Raw genomic sequence first — 15189 nt, 5'->3', positions numbered from 1 at the left:
CCGGACCAGGTTCACCAGTCACTGATCCCAGGGGTTCTGGAGTTGTGTCTGACTGGGGATCTGTACGTGAGCTTGAAGACCCTGGAGTGGTGGTGGTCAAACCCGGGCCAGGTTCACCTGTCACTGATCCCAGGGGTTCTGGAGTTGTGTATGACTGGGGATCTGTACGTGAGCTTGAAGACCCTTGAGTGGTGGTGATCAAACCCGGACCAGGTTCACCTGTCACTGATCCCGGGGGTTCTGGAGTTGTGTCTGACTGGGGATCTGTACGTGAGCTTGAAGACCCTGGAGTGGTGGTGATCAAACCCGGACCAGATTCACCTGTCACTGATCCCAGGGGATCTGGAGTTGTGTCTGACTGGGAATCTGTACGTGAGCTTGAAGACCCTGGAGTGGTGGTGGTCAAACCCGGACCAGGTTCACCTGTCACTGATCCCAGGGGTTCTGGAGTTGTGACTGACTGGGGATCTGTACGTGAGCTTGAAGACCCTGGAGTGGTGGTAATCAAACCAGGGCCAGGGTCACCTGTCACTGATCCCCGAAGTTCTGGAGTTGTGTCTGACTGGGGATCTGTACGTGAGCTTGAAGACCCTGGAGTGATGGTGGTCAAACCCAGACCAGATTCACCTGTCACTGATTCCGGGGGTTCTGGAGTTGTATCTGACTGGGGATCTGTACGTGAGCTTGAAGACGCTGGAGTGGTGGTGATCAAACCCGGGCCAGTTTCACCTGTCACTGATCCCAGGGGTTCTGGAGTTGTGTCTGACTGGGGATCTGTACGTGAGCTTGAAGACCCTGGAGTAGTGGTGATCAAACCCGGGCCAGGGTCATCTGTCACTGATCCCAGGGGTTCTGGAGTTGTGTCTGACTGGGGATCTGTACGTGAGCTTGAAGACCCTGGAGTGGTGGTGATCAAACCCAGGCCAGGTTCACCAGTCACTGATCCCTGGGGATCTGGAGTTGTGTCTGACCGGGTATCTGTACGTGAACTTGAAGACCCTGGAGTAGTGGTGGTCAAACCCGGGCCAGGTTCACCAGTCACTGATCCCAGGGGATCTGGAGTTGTGTCTGACTGGGGATCTTTACGTAAACTTGAAGACCCTGGTGTGGTGGTGGTCAAACCCGGACCAGGTTCACCAGTCACTGACCCAGGGGTTCTGGAGTTGTGTCTGACTGGGGATCTGTACGTGAGCTTGAAGACCCTGGAGTGGTGGTCAAAACCGGACCAGGTTCACCTGTCACTGATCCCAGGGGATCTGGAGTTGTGTCTGACTGGGGATCTGTACGTGAGCTTGAAGACTCTGGAGTGGTGGTGATCAAACCCGGGCCAGGTTCACCTGTCACTGATCCCAGGGGTACTGGAGTTGTGTCTGACTGGGGATCTGTACGTGAGCTTGAAGACCCTGGAGTGGTGGTGGTCAAACCCGGACCAGGTTCACCTGTCACTGATCCCCGGGGTTCTGGAGTTGTTTCTGACTGGGGATCTGTACGTGAGCTTGAAGACCCTGGAGTGGTGGTGATCAAACCAGGGCCAGGTTCACCAGTCACTGATCCCAGGGGTTCTGGAGTTGTGTCTGACTGGGGATCTGTACGTGAGCTTGAAGACCCTGGAGTAGTGGTCAAACCCGGGCCAGGGTCACCTGTCACTGATCCCCGGGGTTCTGGAGTTGTGTCTGACTGGGGATCTGTACGTGAGCTTGAAGACCCTGGAGTGTTGGTGGTCAAACCCGGGCTAGGTTCACCTGTCACTGATCCCAGGGGTTCTGGAGTTGTGTCTGACTGGGGATCTGTACGTGAGCTTGAAGACCCTGGAGTAGTGGTCAACCCCAGACCAGGTTCACCTGTCACTGATCCCAGGGGTTCTGGAGTTGTGTCTGACTGGGGATCTGTACGTGAGCTTGAAGACCCTGGAGTGGTGGTGGTCAAACCCGGACCAGGTTCACCAGTCACTGATCCCCGGGGTTCTGGAGTTGTTTCTGACTGGGGATCTGTACGTGAGCTTGAAGACCCTGGAGTGGTGGTGATCAAACCAGGGCCAGGTTCACCAGTCACTGATCCCAGGGGTTCTGGAGTTGTGTCTGACTGGGGATCTGTACGTGAGCTTGAAGACCCTGGAGTAGTGGTCAAACCCGGGCCAGGGTCACCTGTTACTGATCCCCGGGGTTCTGGAGTTGTGTCTGACTGGGGATCTGTACGTGAGCTTGAAGACCCTGGAGTTGTGGTCAAACCCAGACCAGGTTCACCTGTCACTGATCCCAGGGGTTCTGGAGTTGTGTCTGACTGGGGATCTGTACGTGAGCTTGAAGACCCTGGAGTGGTGGTCAAACCCGGACCAGGTTCACCTGTCACTGATCCCAGGGGTTCTGGAGTTGTGTCTGACTGGGGATCTGTACGTGAGCTTGAAGACCCTGGAGTGGTGGTGATCAAACCCGGACCAGGTTCACCTGTCACTGATCCCAGGGGTTCTGGAGTTGTGTCTGACTGGGGATCTGTACGTGAGCTTGAAGACCCTGGAGTGGTGGTGGTCAAACCCGGGCCAGGTTCACCTGTCACTGATCCCAGGGGTTCTGGAGTTGTGTCTGACTGGGGATCTGTACGTGAGCTTGAAGACCCCGGAGTAGTGGTGGTCAAACCCGGACCAGATTCACCTGTCACTGATCCCAGGGGATCTGGAGTTGTGTCTGACTGGGAATCTGTATGTGAGCTTGAAGACCCTGGAGTGGTGGTGGTCAAACCCGGACCAGGTTCACCTGTCACGGATCCCTGGGGTTCTGGAGTTGTGTCTGACTGGGGATCTGCACGTGAGCTTGAAGACCCTGGAGTAGTGGTGGTCAAACCCGGACCAGGTTCACCAGTCACTGATCCCAGGGGTTCTGGAGTTGTGTCTGACTGGGGATCTGTACGTGAGCTTGAAGACCCTGGAGTGGTGGTGGTCAAACCCGGGCCAGGTTCACCTGTCACTGATCCCAGGGGTTCTGGAGTTGTGTCTGACTGGGGATCTGTACGTGAGCTTGAAGACCCTGGAGTGGTGGTGATCAAACCCGGACCAGGTTCACCTGTCACTGATCCCGGGGGTTCTGGAGTTGTGTCTGACTGGGGATCTGTACGTGAGCTTGAAGACCCTGGAGTGGTGGTGATCAAACCCGGACCAGATTCACCTGTCACTGATCCCAGGGGATCTGGAGTTGTGTCTGACTGGGAATCTGTACGTGAGCTTGAAGACCCTGGAGTGGTGGTGGTCAAACCCGGACCAGGTTCACCTGTCACTGATCCCATGGGTTCTGGAGTTGTGTCTGACTGGGGATCTGTACGTGAGCTTGAAGACCCTGGAGTGGTGGTAATCAAACCAGGGCCAGGGTCACCTGTCACTGATCCCCGAAGTTCTGGAGTTGTGTCTGACTGGGGATCTGTACGTGAGCTTGAAGACCCTGGAGTGATGGTGGTCAAACCCAGACCAGGTTCACCTGTCACTGATTCCGGGGGTTCTGGAGTTGTATCTGACTGGGGATCTGTACGTGAGCTTGAAGACCCTGGAGTGGTGGTGATCAAACCCGGGCCAGTTTCACCTGTCACTGATCCCATGGGTTCTGGAGTTGTGTCTGACTGGGGATCTGTACGTGAGCTTGAAGACCCTGGAGTAGTGGTGATCAAACCCGGGCCAGGGTCATCTGTCACTGATCCCAGGGGTTCTGGAGTTGTGTCTGACTGGGGATCTGTACGTGAGCTTGAAGACCCTGGAGTGGTGGTGATCAAACCCAGGCCAGGTTCACCAGTCACTGATCCCTGGGGATCTGGAGTTGTGTCTGACCGGGTATCTGTACGTGAACTTGAAGACCCTGGAGTAGTGGTGGTCAAACCCGGGCCAGGTTCACCAGTCACTGATCCCAGGGGATCTGGAGTTGTGTCTGACTGGGGATCTTTACGTGAACTTGAAGACCCTGGTGTGGTGGTGGTCAAACCCGGACCAGGTTCACCAGTCACTGACCCAGGGGTTCTGGAGTTGTATCTGACTGGGGATCTGTACGTGAGCTTGAAGACCCTGGAGTGGTGGTCAAAACCGGACCAGGTTCACCTGTCACTGATCCCAGGGGATCTGGAGTTGTGTCTGACTGGGGATCTGTACGTGAGCTTGAAGACCCTGGAGTGGTGGTGATCAAACCCGGACCAGGTTCACCTGTCACTGATCCCAGGGGTTCTGGAGTTGTGTCTGACTGGGGATCTGTACGTGAGCTTGAAGACCCTGGAGTGGTGGTGATCAAACCCGGGCCAGGGTCACCTGTCACTGATCCCAGGGGATCTGGAGTTGTGTCTGACTAGGGATCTGTGCGTGAGCTTGAAGACCCTGGAGTTGTGGTCAAACCCAGACCAGGTTCACCTGTCACTGATCCCAGGGGTTCTGGAGTTGTGTCTGACTGGGGATCTGTATGTGAGCTTGAAGACCCTGGAGTGGTGGTCAAACCCGGACCAGGTTCACCTGTCAATGATCCCAGGGGATCTGGAGTTGTGTCTGACTGGGGATCTGTACGTGAGCTTGAAGACCCTGGAGTGGTGGTGATCAAACCCGGACCAGGTTCACCTGTCACTGATCCCAGGGGTTCTGGAGTTGTGTCTGACTGGGGATCTGTACGTGAGCTTGAAGACCCTGGAGTAGTGGTCAAACCCGGGCCAGGGTCACCTGTCACTGATCCCCGGGGTTCTGGAGTTGTGTCTGACTGGGGATCTGTACGTGAGCTTGAAGACCCTGGAGTTGTGGTCAAACCCAGACCAGGTTCACCTGTCACTGATCCCAGGGGTTCTGGAGTTGTGTCTGACTGGGGATCTGTACGTGAGCTTGAAGACCCTGGAGTGGTGGTGATCAAACCCGGACCAGGTTCACCTGTCACTGATCCCAGGGGTTCTGGAGTTGTGTCTGACTGGGGATCTGTACGTGAGCTTGAAGACCCTGGAGTGGTGGTGATCAAACCCGGACCAGGTTCACCTGTCACTGATCCCAGGGGTTCTGGAGTTGTGTCTGACTGGGGATCTGTACGTGAGCTTGAAGACCCTGGAGTGGTGGTGGTCAAACCCGGGCCAGGTTCACCTGTCACTGATCCCAGGGGTTCTGGAGTTGTGTCTGACTGGGGATCTGTACGTGAGCTTGAAGACCCTGGAGTAGTGGTGGTCAAACCCGGACCAGATTCACCTGTCACTGATCCCAGGGGATCTGGAGTTGTGTCTGACTGGGAATCTGTATGTGAGCTTGAAGACCCTGGAGTGGTGGTGGTCAAACCCGGACCAGGTTCACCTGTCACGGATCCCTGGGGTTCTGGAGTTGTGTCTGACTGGGGATCTGCACGTGAGCTTGAAGACCCTGGAGTAGTGGTGGTCAAACCCGGACCAGGTTCACCAGTCACTGATCCCAGGGGTTCTGGAGTTGTGTCTGACTGGGGATCTGTACGTGAGCTTGAAGACCCTGGAGTGGTGGTGGTCAAACCCGGGCCAGGTTCACCTGTCACTGATCCCAGGGGTTCTGGAGTTGTGTCTGACTGGGGATCTGTACGTGAGCTTGAAGACCCTGGAGTGGTGGTGATCAAACCCGGACCAGGTTCACCTGTCACTGATCCCGGGGGTTCTGGAGTTGTGTCTGACTGGGGATCTGTACGTGAGCTTGAAGACCCTGGAGTGGTGGTGATCAAACCCGGACCAGATTCACCTGTCACTGATCCCAGGGGATCTGGAGTTGTGTCTGACTGGGAATCTGTACGTGAGCTTGAAGACCCTGGAGTGGTGGTGGTCAAACCCGGACCAGGTTCACCTGTCACTGATCCCAGGGGTTCTGGAGTTGTGTCTGACTGGGGATCTGTACGTGAGCTTGAAGACCCTGGAGTGGTGGTAATCAAACCAGGGCCAGGGTCACCTGTCACTGATCCCCGAAGTTCTGGAGTTGTGTCTGACTGGGGATCTGTACGTGAGCTTGAAGACCCTGGAGTGATGGTGGTCAAACCCAGACCAGGTTCACCTGTCACTGATTCCGGGGGTTCTGGAGTTGTATCTGACTGGGGATCTGTACGTGAGCTTGAAGACCCTGGAGTGGTGGTGATCAAACCCGGGCCAGGTTCACCTGTCACTGATCCCAGGGGTTCTGGAGTTGTGTCTGACTGGGGATCTGTACGTGAGCTTGAAGACCCTGGAGTAGTGGTGATCAAACCCGGGCCAGGGTCATCTGTCACTGATCCCAGGGGTTCTGGAGTTGTGTCTGACTGGGGATCTGTACGTGAGCTTGAAGACCCTGGAGTGGTGGTGATCAAACCCAGGCCAGGTTCACCAGTCACTGATCCCTGGGGATCTGGAGTTGTGTCTGACCGGGTATCTGTACGTGAACTTGAAGACCCTGGAGTAGTGGTGGTCAAACCCGGGCCAGGTTCACCAGTCACTGATCCCAGGGGATCTGGAGTTGTGTCTGACTGGGGATCTTTACGTGAACTTGAAGACCCTGGTGTGGTGGTGGTCAAACCCGGACCAGGTTCACCAGTCACTGACCCAGGGGTTCTGGAGTTGTGTCTGACTGGGGATCTGTACGTGAGCTTGAAGACCCTGGAGTGGTGGTCAAAACCGGACCAGGTTCACCTGTCACTGATCCCAGGGGATCTGGAGTTGTGTCTGATTGGGGATCTGTACGTGAGCTTGAAGACCCTGGAGTGGTGGTGATCAAACCCGGACCAGGTTCACCTGTCACTGATCCCAGGGGTTCTGGAGTTGTGTCTGACTGGGGATCTGTACGTGAGCTTGAAGACCCTGGAGTGGTGGTGATCAAACCCGGGCCAGGGTCACCTGTCACTGATCCCAGGGGATCTGGAGTTGTGTCTGACTAGGGATCTGTACGTGAGCTTGAAGACCCTGGAGTGGTGGTGGTCAAACCCGGACCAGGTTCACCTGTCACTGATCCCAGGGGTTCTGGATTTGTGTCTGACTGGGGATCTGTACGTGAGCTTGAAGACTCTGGAGTGGTGGTGATCAAACCCGGGCCAGGTTCACCTGTCACTGATCCCAGGGGTACTGGAGTTGTGTCTGACTGGGGATCTGTACGTGAGCTTGAAGACCCTGGAGTGGTGGTGGTCAAACCCGGACCAGGTTCACCTGTCACTGATCCCCGGGGTTCTGGAGTTGTTTCTGACTGGGGATCTGTACGTGAGCTTGAAGACCCTGGAGTGGTGGTGATCAAACCAGGGCCAGGTTCACCAGTCACTGATCCCAGGGGTTCTGGAGTTGTGTCTGACTGGGGATCTGTACGTGAGCTTGAAGACCCTGGAGTAGTGGTCAAACCCGGGCCAGGGTCACCTGTCACTGATCATCGCGGTTCTGGAGTTGTGTCTGACTGGGGATCTGTACGTGAGCTTGAAGACCCTGGAGTGGTGGTGGTCAAACCCGGGCTAGGTTCACCTGTCACTGATCCCAGGGGTTCTGGAGATGTGTCTGACTGGGGATCTGTACGTGAGCTTGAAGACCCTGGAGTAGTGGTCAAACCCAGACCAGGTTCACCTGTCACTGATCCCAGGGGTTCTGGAGTTGTGTCTGACTGGGGATCTGTACGTGAGCTTGAAGACCCTGGAGTGGTGGTGGTCAAACCCGGACCAGGTTCACCAGTCACTGATCCCCGGGGTTCTGGAGTTGTTTCTGACTGGGGATCTGTACGTGAGCTTGAAGACCCTGGAGTGGTGGTGATCAAACCAGGGCCAGGTTCACCAGTCACTGATCCCAGGGGTTCTGGAGTTGTGTCTGACTGGGGATTTGTACGTGAGCTTGAAGACCCTGGAGTAGTGGTCAAACCCGGGCCAGGGTCACCTGTCACTGATCCCCGGGGTTCTGGAGTTGTGTCTGACTGGGGATCTGTACGTGAGCTTGAAGACCCTGGAGTGGTGGTGGTCAAACCCGGGCTAGGTTCACCTGTCACTGATCCCCGGGGTTCTGGAGTTGTGTCTGACTGGGGATCTGTACGTGAGCTTGAAGACCCTGGAGTAGTGGTCAAACCCAGACCAGGTTCACCTGTCACTGATCCCTGGTGTTCTGGAGTTGTATCTGACAGGGAATCTGTACGTGAGCTTGAAGACCCTGGAGTGGTGGTGGTCAAACCCGGACCAGGTTCACCTGTCACTGATCCCAGGGGATCTGGAGTTGTGTCTGACTGGGGATCTGTACGTGAGCTTGAAGACCCTGGAGTTGTGGTCAAACCCAGACCAGGTTCACCTGTCACTGATCCCAGGGGTTCTGGAGTTGTGTCTGACTGGGGATCTGTACGTGAGCTTGAAGACCCTGGAGTGGTGGTGATCAAACCCGGACCAGGTTCACCTGTCACTGATCCCAGGGGTTCTGGAGTTGTGTCTGACTGGGGATCTGTACGTGAGCTTGAAGACCCTGGAGTGGTGGTGGTCAAACCCGGGCCAGGTTCACCTGTCACTGATCCCAGGGGTTCTGGAGTTGTGTCTAACTGGGGATCTGTACGTGAGCTTGACGACCCTGGAGTGGTGGTGATCAAACCCGGACCAGGTTCACCTGTCACTGATCCCGGGGGTTCTGGAGTTGTGTCTGACTGGGGATCAGTACGTGAGCTTGAAGACCCTGGAGTGGTGGTGATCAAACCCGGACCACTTTCACCTGTCACTGATCCCAGGGCTTCTGGAGTTGTGTCTGACTGGGGATCTGTACGTGAGCTTGAAGACCCTGGAGTGGTGGTGGTCAAACCCGGACCAGATTCACCTGTCACTGATCCCAGGGGATCTGGAGTTGTGTCTGACTGGGAATCTGTACGTGAGCTTGAAGACCCTGGAGTGGTGGTGGTCAAACCCGGACCAGGTTCACCTGTCACTGATCCCTGGGGTTCTGGAGTTGTGTCTGACTGGGGATCTGCACGTGAGCTTGAAGACCCTGGAGTAGTGGTGGTCAAACCCGGACCAGGTTCACCAGTCACTGATCCCAGGGGTTCTGGAGTTGTGTCTGACTGGGGATCTGTACGTGAGCTTGAAGACCCTGGAGTGGTGGTAATCAAACAAGGGCCAGGGTCACCTGTCACTGATCCCCGAAGTTCTGGAGTTGTGTCTGACTGGGGATCTGTACGTCAGCTTGAAGACTCTGGAGTGGTGGTGGTCAAACCCGGACCAGGTTCACCTGTCACTGATCCCCGGGGTTCTGGAGTTGTGTCTGACTGGGGATCTGTACGTGAGCTTGAAGACTCTGGAGTGGTGGTGGTCAAACCCGGACCAGGTTCACCTGTCACTGATCCCAGGGGTTCTGGAGTTGTGTCTGACTGGGGATCTGTACGTGAGCTTGAAGACCCTGGAGTGATGGTGGTCAAACCCAGACCAGGTTCACCTGTCACTGATTCCGGGGGTTCTGGAGTTGTATCTGACTGGGGATCTGTACGTGAGCTTGAAGACCCTGGAGTGGTGGTGATCAAACCCGGGCCAGGTTCCCCTGTCACTGATCCCAGGGGTTCTGGAGTTGTGTCTGACTGGGGATCTGTACGTGAGCTTGAAGACCCTGGAGTAGTGGTGATCAAACCCTGGCCAGGGTCACCTGTCACTGATCCCAGGGGTTCTGGTGTTGTGTCTGACTGGGGATCTGTACGTGAGCTTGAAGACCCTGGAGTGGTGGTGATCAAACCCAGGCCAGGTTCACCAGTCACTGATCCCTGGGGATCTAGAGTTGTGTCTGACCGGGGATCTGTACGTGAACTTGAAGACCCTGGAGTAGTGGTGATCAAACCCGGGCCAGGGTCACCTGTCACTGATCCCAGGGGTTCTGGAGTTGTGTCTGACTGGGGATCTGTACGTGAGCTTGAAGACCCTGGAGTGGTGGTGATCAAACCCGGACCAGATTCACCTGTCACTGATCCCAGGGGATCTGGAGTTGTGTCTGACTGGGGATCTGTATGTGAGCTTGAAGACCCTGGAGTGATGGTGGTCAAACCCAGACCAGGTTCACCTGTCACTGATTCCGGGGGTTCTGGAGTTGTATCTGACTGGGGATCTGTACGTGAGCTTGAAGACGCTGGAGTGGTGGTGATCAAACCCGGGCCAGTTTCACCTGTCACTGATCCCAGGGGTTCTGGAGTTGTGTCTGACTGGGGATCTGTACGTGAGCTTGAAGACCCTGGAGTAGTGGTGATCAAACCCGGGCCAGGGTCATCTGTCACTGATCCCAGGGGTTCTGGAGTTGTGTCTGACTGGGGATCTGTACGTGAGCTTGAAGACCCTGGAGTGGTGGTGATCAAACCCAGGCCAGGTTCACCAGTCACTGATCCCTGGGGATCTGGAGTTGTGTCTGACCGGGTATCTGTACGTGAACTTGAAGACCCTGGAGTAGTGGTGGTCAAACCCGGGCCAGGTTCACCAGTCACTGATCCCAGGGGATCTGGAGTTGTGTCTGACTGGGGATCTTTACGTGAACTTGAAGACCCTGGTGTGGTGGTGGTCAAACCCGGACCAGGTTCACCAGTCACTGACCCAGGGGTTATGGAGTTGTGTCTGACTGGGGATCTGTACGTGAGCTTGAAGACCCTGGAGTGGTGGTCAAAACCGGACCAGGTTCACCTGTCACTGATCCCAGGGGATCTGGAGTTGTGTCTGACTGGGGATCTGTACGTGAGCTTGAAGACTCTGGAGTGGTGGTGATCAAACCCGGGCCAGGTTCACCTGTCACTGATCCCAGGGGTACTGGAGTTGTGTCTGACTGGGGATCTGTACGTGAGCTTGAAGACCCTGGAGTGGTGGTGGTCAAACCCGGACCAGGTTCACCTGTCACTGATCCCCGGGGTTCTGGAGTTGTTTCTGACTGGGGATCTGTACGTGAGCTTGAAGACCCTGGAGTGGTGGTGATCAAACCAGGGCCAGGTTCACCAGTCACTGATCCCAGGGGTTCTGGAGTTGTGTCTGACTGGGGATCTGTACGTGAGCTTGAAGACCCTGGAGTAGTGGTCAAACCCGGGCCAGGGTCACCTGTCACTGATCCCCGGGGTTCTGGAGTTGTGTCTGACTGGGGATCTGTACGTGAGCTTGAAGACCCTGGAGTGGTGGTGGTCAAACCCGGGCTAGGTTCACCTGTCACTGATCCCAGGGGTTCTGGAGTTGTGTCTGACTGGGGATCTGTACGTGAGCTTGAAGACCCTGGAGTAGTGGTCAACCCCAGACCAGGTTCACCTGTCACTGATCCCAGGGGTTCTGGAGTTGTGTCTGACTGGGGATCTGTACGTGAGCTTGAAGACCCTGGAGTGGTGGTGGTCAAACCCGGACCAGGTTCACCAGTCACTGATCCCCGGGGTTCTGGAGTTGTTTCTGACTGGGGATCTGTACATGAGCTTGAAGACCCTGGAGTGGTGGTGATCAAACCAGGGCCAGGTTCACCAGTCACTGATCCCAGGGGTTCTGGAGTTGTGTCTGACTGGGGATCTGTACGTGAGCTTGAAGACCCTGGAGTAGTGGTCAAACCCGGGCCAGGGTCACCTGTCACTGATCCCCGGGGTTCTGGAGTTGTGTCTGACTGGGGATCTGTACGTGAGCTTGAAGACCCTGGAGTTGTGGTCAAACCCAGACCAGGTTCACCTGTCACTGATCCCAGGGGTTCTGGAGTTGTGTCTGACTGGGGATCTGTACGTGAGCTTGAAGACCCTGGAGTGGTGGTCAAACCCGGACCAGGTTCACCTGTCACTGATCCCAGGGGTTCTGGAGTTGTGTCTGACTGGGGATCTGTACGTGAGCTTGAAGACCCTGGAGTGGTGGTGATCAAACCCGGACCAGGTTCACCTGTCACTGATCCCAGGGGTTCTGGAGTTGTGTCTGACTGGGGATCTGTACGTGAGCTTGAAGACCCTGGAGTGGTGGTGGTCAAACACGGGCCAGGTTCACCTGTCACTGATCCCAGGGGTTCTGGAGTTGTGTCTGACTGGGGATCTGTACGTGAGCTTGAAGACCCTGGAGTAGTGGTGGTCAAACCCGGACCAGATTCACCTGTCACTGATCCCAGGGGATCTGGAGTTGTGTCTGACTGGGAATCTGTATGTGAGCTTGAAGACCCTGGAGTGGTGGTGGTCAAACCCGGACCAGGTTCACCTGTCACGGATCCCTGGAGTTCTGGAGTTGTGTCTGACTGGGGATCTGCACGTGAGCTTGAAGACCCTGGAGTAGTGGTGGTCAAACCCGGACCAGGTTCACCAGTCACTGATCCCAGGGGTTCTGGAGTTGTGTCTGACTGGGGATCTGTACGTGAGCTTGAAGACCCTGGAGTGGTGGTGGTCAAACCCGGGCCAGGTTCACCTGTCACTGATCCCAGGGGTTCTGGAGTTGTGTCTGACTGGGGATCTGTACGTGAGCTTGAAGACCCTGGAGTGGTGGTGATCAAACCCGGACCAGGTTCACCTGTCACTGATCCCGGGGGTTCTGGAGTTGTGTCTGACTGGGGATCTGTACGTGAGCTTGAAGACCCTGGAGTGGTGGTGATCAAACCCGGACCAGATTCACCTGTCACTGATCCCAGGGGATCTGGAGTTGTGTCTGACTGGGAATCTGTACGTGAGCTTGAAGACCCTGGAGTGGTGGTGGTCAAACCCGGACCAGGTTCACCTGTCACTGATCCCAGGGGTTCTGGAGTTGTGTCTGACTGGGGATCTGTACGTGAGCTTGAAGACCCTGGAGTGGTGGTAATCAAACCAGGGCCAGGGTCACCTGTCACTGATCCCCGAAGTTCTGGAGTTGTGTCTGACTGGGGATCTGTACGTGAGCTTGAAGACCCTGGAGTGATGGTGGTCAAACCCAGACCAGGTTCACCTGTCACTGATTCCGGGGGTTCTGGAGTTGTATCTGACTGGGGATCTGTACGTGAGCTTGAAGACCCTGGAGTGGTGGTGATCAAACCCGGGCCAGTTTCACCTGTCACTGATCCCAGGGGTTCTGGAGTTGTGTCTGACTGGGGATCTGTACGTGAGCTTGAAGACCCTGGAGTGGTGGTGATCAAACCCGGACCAGGTTCACCTGTCACTGATCCCAGGGGTTCTGGAGTTGTGTCTGACTGGGGATCTGTACGTGAGCTTGAAGACCCTGGAGTGGTGGTGGTCAAACCCGGGCCAGGTTCACCTGTCACTGATCCCAGGGGTTCTGGAGTTGTGTCTGACTGGGGATCTGTACGTGAGCTTGAAGACCCTGGAGTAGTGGTGGTCAAACCCGGACCAGATTCACCTGTCACTGATCCCAGGGGATCTGGAGTTGTGTCTGACTGGGAATCTGTATGTGAGCTTGAAGACCCTGGAGTGGTGGTGGTCAAACCCGGACCAGGTTCACCTGTCACGGATCCCTGGAGTTCTGGAGTTGTGTCTGACTGGGGATCTGCACGTGAGCTTGAAGACCCTGGAGTAGTGGTGGTCAAACCCGGACCAGGTTCACCAGTCACTGATCCCAGGGGTTCTGGAGTTGTGTCTGACTGGGGATCTGTACGTGAGCTTGAAGACCCTGGAGTGGTGGTGGTCAAACCCGGGCCAGGTTCACCTGTCACTGTTCCCAGGGGTTCTGGAGTTGTGTCTGACTGGGGATCTGTACGTGAGCTTGAAGACCCTGGAGTGGTGGTGATCAAACCCGGACCAGGTTCACCTGTCACTGATCCCGGGGGTTCTGGAGTTGTGTCTGACTGGGGATCTGTACGTGAGCTTGAAGACCCTGGAGCGGTGGTGATCAAACCCGGACCAGATTCACCTGTCACTGATCCCAGGGGATCTGGAGTTGTGTCTGACTGGGAATCTGTACGTGAGCTTGAAGACCCTGGAGTGGTGGTGGTCAAACCCGGACCAGGTTCACCTGTCACTGATCCCAGGGGTTCTGGAGTTGTGTCTGACTGGGGATCTGTACGTGAGCTTGAAGACCCTGGAGTGGTGGTAATCAAACCAGGGCCAGGGTCACCTGTCACTGATCCCCGAAGTTCTGGAGTTGTGTCTGACTGGGGATCTGTACGTGAGCTTGAAGACCCTGGAGTGATGGTGGTCAAACCCAGACCAGGTTCACCTGTCACTGATTCCGGGGGTTCTGGAGTTGTATCTGACTGGGGATCTGTACGTGAGCTTGAAGACCCTGGAGTGGTGGTGATCAAACCCGGGCCAGTTTCACCTGTCACTGATCCCAGGGGTTCTGGAGTTGTGTCTGACTGGGGATCTGTACGTGAGCTTGAAGACCCTGGAGTAGTGGTGATCAAACCCGGGCCAGGGTCATCTGTCACTGATCCCAGGGGTTCTGGAGTTGTGTCTGACTGGGGATCTGTACGTGAGCTTGAAGACCCTGGAGTGGTGGTGATCAAACCCAGGCCAGGTTCACCAGTCACTGATCCCTGGGGATCTGGAGTTGTGTCTGACCGGGTATCTGTACGTGAACTTGAAGACCCTGGAGTAGTGGTGGACAAACCCGGGCCAGGTTCACCAGTCACTGATCCCAGGGGATCTGGAGTTGTGTCTGACTGGGGATCTTTACGTGAACTTGAAGACCCTGGTGTGGTGGTGGTCAAACCCGGACCAGGTTCACCAGTCACTGACCCAGGGGTTCTGGAGTTGTGTCTGACTGGGGATCTGTACGTGAGCTTGAAGACCCTGGAGTGGTGGTCAAAACCGGACCAGGTTCACCTGTCACTGATCCCAGGGGATCTGGAGTTGTGTCTGACTGGGGATCTGTACGTGAGCTTGAAGACCCTGGAGTGGTGGTGATCAAACCCGGACCAGGTTCACCTGTCACTGATCCCAGGGTTTCTGGAGTTGTGTCTGACTGGGGATCTGTACGTGAGCTTGAAGACCCTGGAGTGGTGGTGATCAAACCCGGGCCAGGGTCACCTGTCACTGATCCCAGGGGATCTGGAGTTGTGTCTGACTAGGGATCTGTGCGTGAGCTTGAAGACCCTGGAGTTGTGGTCAAACCCAGACCAGGTTCACCTGTCACTGATCCCAGGGGTTCTGGAGTTGTGTCTGACTGGGGATCTGTATGTGAGCTTGAAGACCCTGGAGTTGTGGTCAAACCCAGACCAGGTTCACCTGTCACTGATCCCAGGGGTTCTGGAGTTGTGTCTGACTGGGGATCTGTACGTGAGCTTGAAGACCCTGGAGTGGTGGTAATCAAACCAGGGCCAGGGTCACCTGTCACTGATCCCCGAAGTTCTGGAGTTGTGTCTGACTGGGGATCTGTACGTGAGCTT

The sequence above is a fragment of the Hemitrygon akajei genome, unplaced genomic scaffold (genome assembly GCF_048418815.1).
Source record: "Hemitrygon akajei unplaced genomic scaffold, sHemAka1.3 Scf000181, whole genome shotgun sequence".
NCBI lineage: Eukaryota > Metazoa > Chordata > Chondrichthyes > Myliobatiformes > Dasyatidae > Hemitrygon > Hemitrygon akajei.
The sequence above is the reverse complement of the archived record's forward strand: the minus strand, read 5'-3'. Positions refer to the sequence as shown.